The 14,246-nt window shown below is 43.4% G+C and overlaps 1 protein-coding gene across 1 annotated transcript in view; it reads left to right on the top strand.

Moving 5' to 3' along the window:
• Positions 1 to 2,451: 2,451 nt before the first annotated feature.
• The window catches only part of ARPP21 (cAMP regulated phosphoprotein 21), a 332,344-nt gene continuing 320,549 nt past the window's right edge, over positions 2,452 to 14,246 (top strand). Inside the window, exon 1 of the mRNA XM_054814937.1 lies at positions 2,452 to 2,471. The gene's annotated coding sequence lies outside the window, so the exon portion shown is untranslated. The remainder of the gene's footprint in view (positions 2,472 to 14,246) is intronic.

Raw genomic sequence — 14,246 nt, 5'->3', positions numbered from 1 at the left:
TTTTTTTCCCAGGGGAATGGGATTAATTTTAATGTGAAATTTAAACCTTAGGTGTTTTGTCAAAAAATGGCTTCTAGGCTTACTGTAGTCAATGGAGAAGACCTCTCAATAGGCTTTTGTAGAAGATAGTCATCTAAGATACTGAAGATGAATTGTCCTCTTGAGCATGTTTCCATTGGCAACAGAAGCAGTCTAATCAGCTAGCTGTGTGTAGGTGCTTACTTTTTAGACTAAAGAAAGATTAAATCAATCCTACTTAATATTGTCTTCTGAGATAGTACACTGACCTAGGCAACATGCAAATTGTAATTAATGGTAAAGCAAAACAAAAAATATCACAATTTAACCATACACTCAAACAAACTATATGCCAAAATCTACATATTGCATTCATTCAGACATGTAAAGGTAAATATATAAATATAATTTCTATCTATCTATCTGTATCTCTCCTGACTTAATGTCTAGAAGGAAATGAATCCAAGGAAAATTTGAGCAATTGGTTCTATTATTTTTCTCTATTTTAAATGCAATGTTGTCTACTATAGTATCTGAGATGACACATATATTTAATATATATCCTTATGATATTACTCTGAAGGAAGTAAAGGAATATGAGCTCCATTTCACAGCTGATAAAGTGTGACAGGCCAACTAATGCCTGAATTTAGGCTCCTCTCTCTTTCTAATTTCAATATCTTTAGATGGTGACAAATTAAATAAACTTACAGAGGGACCTATTGTAGGAACTTGAGCTAGTTTTTACAATATAGATTCAAACACCAGATACCCTCCCCTCCTTTTTTTTTTCCTTTTTTTTTTTTTTTCCTGTGTTCTCTGAGAAAGTGTGCTGGCTCATCATTCTTAGTTTAGATAGTGTGCATTTTTTTCCTTGGAAGGATTGCACTAACCTATTGGACACAGCAACAGTATTTACCTACATCTCAAATGCAGCCTGAATAATCATCCACTTTTGAGAAGAAAAATGAATATAAATGACTTATTTTCGAGAGATGGTAGACAGGGGTATTTTAAAAAATAAATTGTTCCTTTCTGCTGTTTTTATTTCTGTTCCAATTTTTCTTCCTTGTGTCTTCTGTTTTCCCTGAAACATCATTTTTTAAGGGTTCAGACAGTATATTTTTCCTTTGACTGTGTCTTCCTGTTTTGGTACCACCAAACCTGTGCACCAATATCTACTTCTTTGTTTAATTCAGTAGGAAACTTTAGTGTGCAAAGTATTTTGGTTGTGATTTGTTGACTCAGTGGTTTTGAGAGCAACTTTTTCAGTTATAGCATCCCGCTCCAATTTGATTGTTTCTCTTCTCTGACCTGACATTATCACAATGGCAGTCTTAACTAGTTTTAGATGGTAAGTATCAGCTAAAGCTTTGGTAGTCAGTGGAGAGTACAATTCAGAGTTTCGAGGGGATGAACCATGCTCTGGAGACTCCTCTCTCCTTCTCTTGACTATGGGAGGGAGATCCTGTGGTTTGCTGACATGCTGAGAGTTAGGTGTGATGAATCTGGGCCAGTGAGTCTCTCGCCAATTAATTAGATGCTAACAAAGAGTTACCTGCTGCAAAGGAATAGTTTAACAAGTAATTCAGGTAAAGATTACTCTTTTTTTGATAACTAGACCCAAAAAAAGTACTGCGTATGCAAACAGATCCTGGGAATGCTTTGGTTTCATTCAGAGCCCAAATCAGCACTGGTCTTCCTAAATCTATCCCACTGACAACAAATATGTGTATCCGTTGTGTATTGGATTAATCATGCTCCTAAGAACGTGATCAGAAGTTTCCCATTAATTTCAGTGAAGTTTGGGTCAAGTTCTGAGGTACCAGGGATGACTTTTTTTTTTTAGTTTCTTTTGTTTGTTAAGAAATCAAATTTGTTAAGGACTTAATCTGGTTTACCACCTTCTTTTCTGCTACCCCAGGAATGATGTGGTAGAAATGAGATTGTTTAGCTTGTGTAGCCCAAGTTGCATAATACATATGGGCAAGTAGGAGCAGTTTTGGGACTTCTCAAGATTTTCTACCAATTTCTGTTCAGACTTTGGACATACTAATGCAGTCCTGGCTCAGGACTGACTGGCAATTTTCACTCTGCTGTGCCAGTTGGGAGAGAGAGAAGAATCCCCTTTTCCTTTCTCAGCATTTGGCCTTTGGTAGGCACCAACAGGGGATCCTTCCAGGATCCCCTAAAAGGTTTGAAACGTGTCAGCTCCGGAGACTCTCAGCAAGACCTGCCATCCCCTAAGACACTGCTAAAAGTCTCTCCTGAATGTCTGTTTCTTTTCTCCTAGTGATGGTGGCAGGTTGCTGATCTCTTCAGAGCGGGTCCTGTGGTCAGTGAGGTGCTTGCTTCCGCCCCCCCAAGGATGAATGTCTGTCAACAAGGTGGTTCATTGGCATTCTGCTATGAAGATGGAAGAAATCTGCCTGTAGCGACACAGCAATGGCAAGGTCGGTGAAACCTAGGGGAGAAAGAAAAGAGTTTGCGAGGCTTTTGCTCTCAGTGGGGGAAATTAAAGGTGGCTTGTGTTATAAAATATTAAATAGTGATTTAATCAGCAGTGAGATATGTAAGTGAGCTTAATTAGAAATACATATTATTCTTTGACTTTAAAGCACAAAATGAAAAATTAAAGCAATCTTAGAGGATATGTAATCAGCAAGGAATAATATGTTGGAAAATGAGCCTGATGTTGTAATTGGTGTATGCAATTAAAATTAATTAATTTTAGTTAGCATACATGCATGCAAATATGAAATCAACGAATTTCAGATATTAAACTCATAATTATAGCGATACTATTGCCAGAGCTAGTGACAGAGGAATTGACTTTTCAATGGTAAATACTTGCTCTTCAGATTTGAGGTCTGTTCTCTCTGCTATCATGTCAAGCTGAAACTTAATGATTAAAGCTATCTGATCAGGCATGATTAAAAAAAATTTTTTAGAATCCCCCTCATTTTGACTTGCACTTCCTAGCTTCTCAGCTATATCAGTCATGCTCACCTATGGGATAACTGCAAGACATTTTTCCATCAAGAGCAATTTGAGTTTAAGAAGCTCCCACGCACACGCTCATTGGTTGATATACTGGTTGATATACCTACCCCCCCCTAGATTGCTCTCCCTGCCTCTTTGCTAACATAGGCTTGCAGAACTGTGCTGTAAGCCAGCTCATGACATGATCCAGCTTTGTGAAAAGTAAACCTTCCCTCTGTTTCTATGCAGATTATTTCATTCTTTAATAACTGTTCACCAAACAAAGTGATTTTCTTTATTTCACCTACAAATAAAACCCACAATGCCAGCAACAAAATTGCTCCAGTGTAAGGAATTTATACGGAGTAGCAGCCCTCTCGGCTCTGGTCAAAATTTGCTTCAAGTCTTTACAGTTCCTTGCTCTGGAGCGTGACATACTGTTACAAAAGCTCCTGCTTTTCCAAAAGTCATCCAAGGTAATGCAGGAGCAATTTTAACACAGAATGATTATATTGCTACTAAAGTGGAAAAGAATGTCTAAAACAACAGAAGTATGATAACTCTAAAACTACAGCTATTATTAAACATTAGATAGGGTACATTATGCTCTAACATTTTTTGATCCAGTTTAGCCTGGCAATCAGCACCACATTAATCCCCTTCAGATTATATATGCAATCCGAAAGAGAAAGCAGACCCCTGTTGGCTTGAAGTGTCACTAAAAAAAAGCCTTTAAAATAGCTTTAAAGTGAGCTTCCCTGTTCTCCCATGGTATAAACAGACATAGAAGGAGAATTCAAGGACATTCTCTGAGAGAAACAGAAAGATGTGGTGATGAGTGAAAAGGAGGGCAGAGCTCCCCTGCTTCCACCCGCGCGTACCTGGCATGCCGGATTGTGACATGCCTTTGGTTTTCATTTACTCCAGTATTCTCTCCTATTCTGGCAGTGATCTATTCATTGAAAACACGTTTCCTTACTAAAGCCTCCAGCTATTTAAAAGCAGCCATTTCTCACGCGTGGCATCTGTGAAGGCTCGCTCAGGTTACAGGAGCGAGGCGCGTGGGGAGGGCGCGGGAATCTCTGAAAGACAGTTAGGCCGGTACCATTGCTGGCACACCTTTGTGCTCAGTGCCTGTCGACTCAGAGAGGAGAGCTGAAGCTGCTTTCACTCTGGCTTCCTCTGCCTGTTTTAGGTACCCGTAGGTTTTATATTTCGATATCCCTTCCCCCTCTTCTGCACTGTAGCCTGTTTGTGTGAGCACTGTATATTAAATGCAAATTAATGTATTGAAGGAATGATAATTAGGTGATGTAGGTAGTCTGTGCAGAAAGATCATGTTTGTGTAAAAATGGAACCTGAGCTGAGTTATACAATCACCAGGAAAATGTCTGATTTGTCTAAGCGTTACCACTTTTATCCGCTGCACGCGATAGCAACAGGAATCAAAGCAGCTAACTTTCCATCATCTCAGGACAAAGGTGCCTGTTTGATTCAGCTTCAAGGGCTGCATGCACAATCAGACCCCTGGAGATACTGAAAGGCAGGAACCAGAGAGATGCTTCAACCAAGTTCACAGGGAGGAAGCTGCCTGCATGGAAGGAAAAAGAATGAGAAGAGAAATGAAAAATGCGATGGGACATGAATATGCTCAGAGGTCACAGGAAGGTCTAAAAGGGGAAGAAGATATTCAGAAAGACACTTGGAATAGAAATATGGTTGCTATTAAAACAAAACAGAAGTCATTACTTAGGTTTAATGAAGCTGAATTTAATCAAGAAGGAATTGAACAAACTGTTTGATGATTGCATATTGTAATGTAACAACATAGTGTGACAGAGCTTTGCAAAACAGTGCAAATGCTGTCCCTGCCTCTACATGCACCGAGGTGGAGCAGGCAACCTGCACAGCAGCACGGCTCCTTTCCGTGTCAGGAAAGGTCAGGTCTCCAGGGGTCTCTTTCTCTGGCAAGTGCGGATCTCAGGTGCTGGCATGGGGGGGAAGAGAGGAGTGCCTTGGGGTGCTGTGCAGCAGTCAGCTAGAAGTGAGAAGAGTCAAACGGGGAGCAGCTGCATGATTAAATCTCATTATTCACTGTGCTGCAGCTTTCTCAAAGAATCTTCTGCATGTTTTCTCTGAGATGCATGGCTCAGCTCTCCCACCCACACGTCAAACGTCAAGCGTGGTTGTCCCAAATTCTGGGTAGAAAACTGTGCCTCTGTTCATGTGCTTGCGCTGCACAATCCCTGTTGGTCTCATGGGTACAGGGGAGCAGACATCTAATGGGCTATGTGGCACCCTGGCCACCCTGCTGTCACCTCTCTCACCAGAGAGTCGCCCTAAGTGAGTGCTTGAATATTAGGCTAATGCAAAATTAAATACACTGCTACTGTCTTCTGAGGTCAAAAGTCTGAGTCTGGAGGGATTCTTTGGACTGCTTTGTTTCCTGATAACGATTCTGCAGCTCACTATATTTACGCTTGATTTAGCTGCTCCGCTTCTAACACTGTGGTTCTTTTTGTGTTGATATAAGGCATTGAAAAAATACGTGCATCCAGGAGATCCACACATCCTACCTCCTGCAAGGTTACAGGAGGGTTTGCACACACCAGTGCAAAGAGAGGTTTAAGGGGGGGAGAAAATTCAGCCACGCCGATGCTGCAGATCTGCTGCTCTGCCTCTCTGGGCTGGCTCTCAGGCCAGCGCTCTGTGCCAGTGGTGCTCAGCACTGGCCGGCACGACACTTTCTTTGGGTTTGCCTTTTGCCAGAATGGCATCTCTCAGAGGAAAACAGAATAGCTGAGGAGGTGCGTACTTGCGCCATATTTCTGTGGCAGTAGCTTTTACTGATGCAAGCGGTAATAGAGACTGGTGGGGCTCCACGGTGTGTGGCTCAGTGGCCATGAAATTTGAATGAATGGGAAAAGAGATAAAAGTTTCACTTACTGTCTGTATTTGGGCAACAGGTGTAAAGAAGTTAGTGATTTTGTTGCCTGTGTGGCTATACAGTCATCCAAATTTTCTGAAATTTCACTTTCACATGGCAGAAGGTACAAGCACAGCTAGGTTATGGAGTTTTTTCCCTTTTTTTCTGAGTGAGTGAAGACAAAGGGACTGGTCGCTGCTGCTTTAGGATGCAGAAGTATTACTCTTACCAAATTTTACTATCAAAAGTCTGAAGGTAGAGTTTATGGCAAGCCATTATTCCAGTTCTGTGCCCTAGTAACTTTTACGTAGTTCTTTAAGAAGGAATGCTTTTAAAGTCACCTTAGTTTGCCCCCTTTTCTGTCAACAACTGTTGTTGGTAGCTGCAGTAAAAACAAATTCTGATGTGTGAAAATAACATGCTCTGTTTGCTTTTCAACATAGAGAGATTAAAGGAAATAGTGTGATAATTATTAATTTTGCTCTTTTAACTGAATCTGCACATTTTTCATCTGTCCCCACTCCTCATTTTGCTGCAAAAGATGTTTTCTTTTTAACTCATGTACATCTGAGAGCTATATTTTGAGATTGGAAATCCCTGTCCTATTCCTCCAACCAAAGCATAAAATTAATGCAAGAGTCAGAATGTTGAATCCACATAAAGACCTGAGGAAGGAAGAGATGGGTTACTCTGAAACCTCTAACATCATAGCCTTTTCTGAGAGCACTACTACAATTCGATCAAGAGAAATAAGCTTTGCTTGTTATTTGTTAAGTCACCTGATTCCTCAGCTGAGACCAAACTTTTTTTGGAGGTATCGAAATGAAAGCTATGAACAGAAAGTACTTTATTGGTTGCATTACCGCGTGTTGTGACTAGTCATCAGTGAGTTTAATCATCTCCTTCTAACGTTAGGACAAAGAGTATTTAAAGACAGGGGGTGGTGGCATTAGCTAGGTATTCTAGGAATCTAGCTGCTTTGCCTCCTGCAGAGGTTTTGCGTCTCAGCCTTGTGCTTAGACCCTATTGCCATTAGTGGGAGCGAGGCTTTGGAGGCAGTAGAAGATTGCTCCTGGAGCAAAGGTGCCTCGCATGCCAGAGTGAGGTATTGGCAAAATAATATGAGGGAAAGTTACGTGGCTGATTGTACACTTATTCTTTGGCTAAGTGAGGAAGCCAGATGAAATATGTAAATAGAAGATGGATTTTGTGTCAGTCAGGGAGTGAAATGGGCCAGTATTTAATCACACTGTATTGTTACTTCGCAGAACATGAAACAGATGTAACAACACTTTTCGAGCATATAGGCTGTAGGAAAAATAGCTTTCATTAAGTAGTCTTAAATTTTCATTTTGACCTCAGGTAATAGTGGGGAACAATGATGATCACAGATGTTGAAAAGCCAGGCTCCTGCCAATCAGGAGATTTTCAAAAATTGGTTAGGTTAATGTGTTTAAATTAAAACTGAATGGATCATTTAATCAGGTGCCTCCAGGAGCAATAAGAAAGTGCCAAGTATTGTGTGACTAGTGGAATAAACTAAATTCCGAGAGTCTCCGGCCTGTATTTACTTAAATCCCTGGAGCTGGATTGCCTTTTGGAGAAGGTACTTCCTAAAATTGATGAGAAGTAAAGAGAGAGCTGGAGATGAAGGAACACAGGTGGAAAGTATATTGTAAAACAGGGAACTAAGGATTATCAGGGGAATTGCATTCTTATTACTGGCTGCCTTTTAAGTGGTTTGTAGGCTGGTTAAATAGTCTTGTGTCATATCTGTGCCAGGATCCTAAATATTTCAAGCTGTTCTGTTAATGCCACTGTTGAGGAAAGGATGCGTGGTTTCTTGATAGGTTTACGTGCCTGACTTGGAACATGTTTTTCTAGTCCATGCTGCTATGGGCTATGTATGCAGCTTCCCCAGGCCAGGACCAGTATGGACCAGAATATTTTACTGGTGCTTGAGGGGGTACTCCAGCAGCTAAGGATTTCCAGAGATCAAGGGCCTTTTCTCTGGGGTACACCTTCTCACCAAACAGGCTTTGGTGCTGAGACGATGCTGGCACCATACCTAGGGCTGCATGCTGCTGAGTGTCTTTGCAGGCAGGTAACAGGAGATACTCAAAGAACACCTAGAAGTGTTTCAACTGGTACAGCACATCTTAAATCAAAGCAGTAGACAGGGCATTTTCAACTGGTTAAAAGAGATCCACGCACCAGATCCTCAGCTGGGCATCTATGGGCTGACCTACCCTAATTTAACTTCACTGCAGTCCTTGGGGCTGAAACTCCAAACTGAGAGTCTCGTACTTCACATTTAAGGGTCTTAAAAGCTTTGGATCGATTTAACATGCACAAAACAATAGTAATAAATCCCTGGAGAACCAACCAAAGTGTACAAAGGACTTCTGCAGCTGTGACGGCTTATTTAAAATCTATCGTTATGAAACACAAAGGTGGCAACGCATCCATTTTTCCAGTTGCTTGTAATTTTGCCAAACTTCAGCAATTTTTGTGAAAATTTTTCAAGCAGGGTGTCTGCCTCAGGCTGATGTTTTGATAATTTTTCTGGTGCTTTGTTTCTGCTTTATGTTATTTTAAAGAGTTTTATGTACCTTTTTTTTCCTTCTCCTGTTTTAATGTTTCTGTTTCTGCTTCAAGCTGAACATTTTTTTGACTATTTTTATTTTGTACAGGAAGAATGGAAGGAAAGCCTTTCATTGTCACTTGCAGGTTAATTGGGGTGTTCTTTGGGGCATTCATCTTGGGACAGTGATGCCCAGATGACAAGAGAAAAATGTGCTTCTTGCAAGGAATCGACCTGGCAAAGCAATGATCTTTGATTGGGCTGAGAATTCGGTCTGATTTCCCTGCTTCCTTGAAACAAAGGGAGCAGCCTCCAACTGCAATGCAGATTCCTTCTCCTGTGTTAGACCCACCTCAAAGATCACATGCAACTCTGCTCATACCCCTGTGCCCGTTTATCACCACAGATCTGATCACTGCCAACACTTGGGGTCTTTAATCTGATAAAACTGACAGGAGATGCTTATGCATACCATTAGGAAGGCAATATTCCATATGCTCTCTAATTGGTTTGAATTTATCCTATTATTTCAACATTTAAATGTTGCTGAACGTAATTTAGATGCGTCAGGCTCATAACGTGTAGGCTCTGGTGGGAGTTCATTATTGAAAAAAGATACATCCTCCAAGGCTTTTTCTGGCTCCAGGCCCAAACCCTCAGCATTTTGCCTAGCTCACGTGTGGCTTTTGTCCACCAGCTATACTCCTACATCCATGCTGAAGTCATCTCTGACCATTCTTTTTATCGCTTCCTTTTTAGTAAAAATAATCTTTTTTTTCCCCGTGTCACAGGGTATGTATATGATTTGTTTATTTAAGAGAGCGATAGCTCATTCAGAATGGGGAGCTGACAAAACCAGAGTAAACAAAACACTTTTGTGAGGATGCTGAAAGATATGAACAGCATCCTCCGTTTTAGTGACTGCCTGGCTAATGAAACGAAACCTGATAGTTACCATTTTCTAATCTGGGTGTTGTCACCAGCGCTAGTATCTAGTTATAGCAACCTGTCCTGGTTCTGGCAAGGATAGAGTTAATTTCACAAAGAGCCAGGACAGGTGACCCAAGCTGGCTGGGGGCTATTCCATACCATGTGACATCATGCTCACCATAAAAGGGGGCTAGTTGGGCAGGGGTGGGTTCAGCGTGGCTCTGGGACAGGCTGAGCGTCTGGTCGGTCCGTGGTTGGATCGGTAAATTGTTCTCTGTTATCACCCATTGTGAATATCTGTTATCAGTACTGTTGTTGATTGTTCCCCTCTCCCTTGCTGTCCCAGTAACCTGCCCTTACCCCAACCCTCGAGGCTTTGCCGTTGTTTTTCCATTCTCCTCCCCAGCCCGCCGGGGGAGGGGTGAGTGAGTGGTGCGTGGCACCCAGCTACCGGCTGGGGCTAAACCACGTCAGTCCTTTTTGGCGCCCGAACAGGGACATGAACCCTGGACCCTCAGATCCAAATCCTGCTGCAGGCTGGCTTTGCCATAAAACGAAGTAAGGTGAAGGGGCCTGTGCAGGAAATCCAGTTTTTAGGAATAAGGTGGCATGATGGGCGGCGTCAGATCCCAATGGATATTATCAACAAAATAGCAGCCATGTCTCCACCAACCAACAAAAAGGAGACACAGGCCTTCTTAGGTGTTGTGGGTTTCTGGAGAATGCACATTCCGAATTACAGTCTAATAGTAAGCTCTCTCTACCACGTAACCTGGAAGAAGAATGATTTCAAATGGGGCCCTGAGCAGCGACAAGCTTTTGAACAAATTAAACAGGAAATAGTTCATGCCGTAGCTCTTGGGCCAGTCCGGGCAGGACCAGATGTAAAAAATGTGTTGTACACCGCAGCCGGGGAGAATGGCCCTACCTGGAGTCTCTGGCAGAAAGCACCAGGGGAGACTCGAGGTCGACCCCTGGGGTTTTGGAGTCGGGGATACAGAGGATCTGAGGCCCGCTACACTCCAACAGAAAAGGAGATATTGGCAGCCTATGAAGGGGTTCGAGCTGCTTCAGAGGTGATTGGCACTGAAGCACAGCTCCTCCTGGCACCCCGACTGCCAGTGCTGGGCTGGATGTTCAAAGAGAGGGCTCCTTCTACACATCATGCAACCGATGCTCCGTGGAGTAAGTGGGTTGCACTGATTACACAGCGGGCTTGAATAGGAAGCCCCAGTCGTCCAGGAATTCTGGAAGTGATCACAGACTGGCCAGAAGGGAAAGATTTCGGAATGTCGCCAAAGGAGGAGGTGACACGTGCTGAAGAAGCCCCACCGTATAATAAACTAACAGAAGATGAGAAACCATATGCCCTCTTCACTGATGGGTCCTGCCGCATCGTGGGAAAGCATCGAAGGTGGAAGGCCGCTGTATGGAGTCCTACACGGCGAGTTGCAGAAGCTGCTGAAGGACAAGGTGAATCGAGCCAGTTTGCAGAGGTGAAAGCCATCCAGCTGGCTTTAGATATTGCTGAAAGAGAAAAGTGGCCAACGCTGTACCTCTATACTGACTCATGGATGGTGGCCAATGCCCTGTGGGGGTGGTTACAGCAGTGGAAGCGAAACAACTGGCAACGCAGAGGCAAACCCATCTGGGCTGCCCCATTGTGGCAAGATATTGCTGCCCGGCTAGAGAAGCTAGTTGTAAAGGTACGTCATGTAGATGCCCACGTACCCAAGAGTCGGGCCACAGAGGAACATCAGAACAACCAGCAGGTGGATCAGGCTGCCAAGATTGAAGTGGCTCAGGTGGATTTGGACTGGCAGCGTAAGGGTGAATTGTTCATAGCTCGGTGGGCCCATGACACCTCAGGCCATCGAGGAAGAGATGCGACATATAGATGGGCCCGTGATTGAGGGGTGGACTTGAGCATGGACGCCATCTCACAGGTCATCCATCAATGTGAAACATGCGCCGCCATCAAGCAAGCCAAGCGGGTAAAGCCTCTGTGGTATGGAGGCCGATGGTTGAAATATAAATATGGGGAAGCATGGCAAATTGACTACATCACGCTCCCACAAACCCGCCAAGGCAAGCGTTATGTTCTTACAATGGTGGAAGCAACCACTGGATGGCTGGAAACATATCCTGTGCCCCATGCCACTGCCCGGAACACCATCTTGGGTCTTGAAAAGCAAGTCCTGTGGCGACATGGCATCCCAGAGAGAATGGAGTCAGACAATGGGACTCATTTTCGGAACAACCTCATAGACACCTGGGCCAAAGAGCATGGTATTGAGTGGGTGTATCACATCCCCTACCATGCACCAGCCTCTGGGAAAATTGAAAGGTACAATGGACTGCTAAAAACTACCCTGAGAGCAATGGGTGGTGGGACCCTCAAACACTGGGACACCCATTTAGCAAAGGCCACCTGGTTAGTTAACACTAGGGGATCTGCCAATCGAGCTGGCCCTGCCCAATCAAAATTTCCACGCCCAGTAGAAGGGGATAAAGTTCCTGTAGTGCGCATGAAAAATACATTGGGTAAAACAGTTTGGGTTATCTCCGCTTCAGGCAAAGGCAAGCCCATCTGTGGGATTGCTTTTGCTCAGGGACCAGGGTGCACTTGGTGGGTGATGAGAAAAGATGGGGAAGTCCGGTGTGTACCCCAAGGGGATTTGATTTTAGGTGAAAATAGCCAATAAATCAAATTGTATGATATTAATAGCTATATACTGTATCAATGATATGACCATAAGAATCACCCAAAACTAATGAAGGATGGACTTTGAAACTGAACAAAGTGCCATGCTGATGGAACTAGAACTGACTTCAACTGGTGCCCAGGAACTTCATTAAAAATCACATCTTTGACATCCAGACTGTGATCATGGACCACACCAGATACACCGGCCGTGAAAACTCCGGATGTAGCGTGCAACAATCCAGTAGCACGCACCATTGCTGCTGCTCTGAGAGACTGTAATGGCAGATGGAACCCAAAGCCATGGACTAAATGAACTTGACAGGCATTTTAGAGCGATAGCCCGTAGAGTTAAGGGAATGAGATCTGTGAAATAATCTGGGCATGACGTAGATGGTATGGAATAAGGGGTGGATAATGTCCTGGTTCTGGCAAGGATAGAGTTAATTTCACAAGGAGCCAGGACAGGTGACCCAAGCTGGCCGGGGGCTATTCCATACCATGTGACATCATGCTCACCATAAAAGGGGGCTGGGCGGGCAGGGGCGGGTTCCGCGTGGCTCCGGGACAGGCTGAGCGTCCTGTCGGTGGTTGGATCGGTAAATTGTTCTCTGTTATCACCCATTGTGAATATCTGTTATCAGTACTGTTGTTGATTGTTCCCCTCTCTCTTGCTGTCCCAGTAACCTGCCCTTACCCCAACCCTCGAGGCTTTGCCGTTGTTTTTCCATTCTCCTCCCCAGCCCGCCGGGGGAGGGGTGAGTGAGTGGTGCGTGGCACCCAGCTACCGGCTGGGGCTAAACCACGTCACAACCGATGAGAGAGGAGCTTGTTCTTCTCCTCATGGGAATCTGTGGTGCGTGGACACTGCAAGCACAGAGAGCTTTTCTTTCTCTGTTAATCTCTCGTGACAATTTGGAAGGCAATATAAAGATTTTGGGCTGCATGTTTTTGTGACATATTTCTGTGAGAGTAAAAGTCACCCTGAAGAATGTCTTGAGCAGCATCCCAGAACAGGTGTGAAAGCATGCTAATGCCTTCCACAGATACTCACTCACATGGCATGGTGGGTAATGAATGACTCAAGCTCCAAGGATTTTGCTTGTTTTCATCATTCATCTCTCTAAGAAAAGTTTTTATATGGTTATCTTACAAACATTAGTAAGCAGAATTTCATCCATTGCTGCACTTTAAGGGGCAAAAAGATTTGTACCCACACCACTTTATACAGCTTTCTCCTTTTATATGGTACAGGTATTCTGTAATGGTTTATGGTCCTGCTTTGATGTTGGCCTTAACCTCTGAGAGAGGAACCAGTTTCCCTATAGGCAGTATATATATTCCAGTAGCTTTGTGCGGCTTCTTTAGGACATCATCACAAAGCGGGCTGGCAGTAAGGACAGCGATGCCACCTGAGGACAAATAAGTAAGAAAAGGTTTGTGGGTAAGAGGTATGACTTTTATTAGACTTGCACTAAAAAAAAAAATAAAAAAATAGGCAAGTGTGTGCCTGACAGCTTGCCTTGCTTATGTTGACCATCTGATTCAATGAGGAGACGCCTACAAGAGATGTGTTGTAGACACCTACAAAACAATGACCTCACAGGCATGGATGAATTATGACAAATAGGATTTGCAAGCATGTTTCAGGCATTTAGATATGGCCTCACACATTTTTCTTATATTTTTCATTGATTTAATCTTGTGATGTGAGGAGGAAAGGGCGCGCTCTGGGTATAGGGAGGGAATATGTAACATACTTTCTGCCTTAACATTTACCATCTTGGTGTCGCATTTACAAAACAAACCACCCATGTTCCACCCCTTTTAACTGTTCCCGAATATGCCCTTTGGAGATAGTCTTGAATCTCTTTACCTCACTCTTGGTGAGGCCCCAGGTTCAAGTACACTAGGCTGGATTTCTTGAGGGTGAGGAAGATGGTGGTGTTCTCTGTTCCCCAAGCTGTCTGTCTGCAACAGTGATAGATGCATTTTGAGTCTGAAAATCCTTGCTCTCTGGACAAGGTGGGATTAGCAAGTAGAGAGAATAGCTGCAAAACAGGCTTCTTTTAAATAATATAGTATATTTGCATTTATCTAGA

This window comes from Grus americana, chromosome 2 (genome assembly GCF_028858705.1).
Source record: "Grus americana isolate bGruAme1 chromosome 2, bGruAme1.mat, whole genome shotgun sequence".
NCBI classification, from domain to species: Eukaryota; Metazoa; Chordata; class Aves; order Gruiformes; family Gruidae; genus Grus; species Grus americana.
The sequence above is the reverse complement of the archived record's forward strand: the minus strand, read 5'-3'. Positions and strand labels throughout refer to the sequence as shown.